Genomic DNA, 202 nt, shown 5'->3' on the forward strand with positions numbered 1-202 from the left:
CCAGGCCTGAGGCCCGCCTACCACCTAGCCCTGTCTCCTCTCCACACTACAGTTTGGTCCCAGGCCAGGGCTCCTCTCTAAGCTGCTCATTCAAGCCTCCATCGAACTCCATAATCGGGTCTAAAGCCTCAGAGCCGGGCCCAGGATCCACACTCCTCCCTGACACTGAACCCCGCCTCCAAGTCTCCGCCCCGCCCTGCCT

The sequence above is a fragment of the Tupaia chinensis genome, unplaced genomic scaffold (genome assembly GCF_000334495.1).
Source record: "Tupaia chinensis unplaced genomic scaffold, TupChi_1.0 Scaffold000511_1, whole genome shotgun sequence".
Taxonomy (NCBI): Eukaryota; Metazoa; Chordata; class Mammalia; order Scandentia; family Tupaiidae; genus Tupaia; species Tupaia belangeri.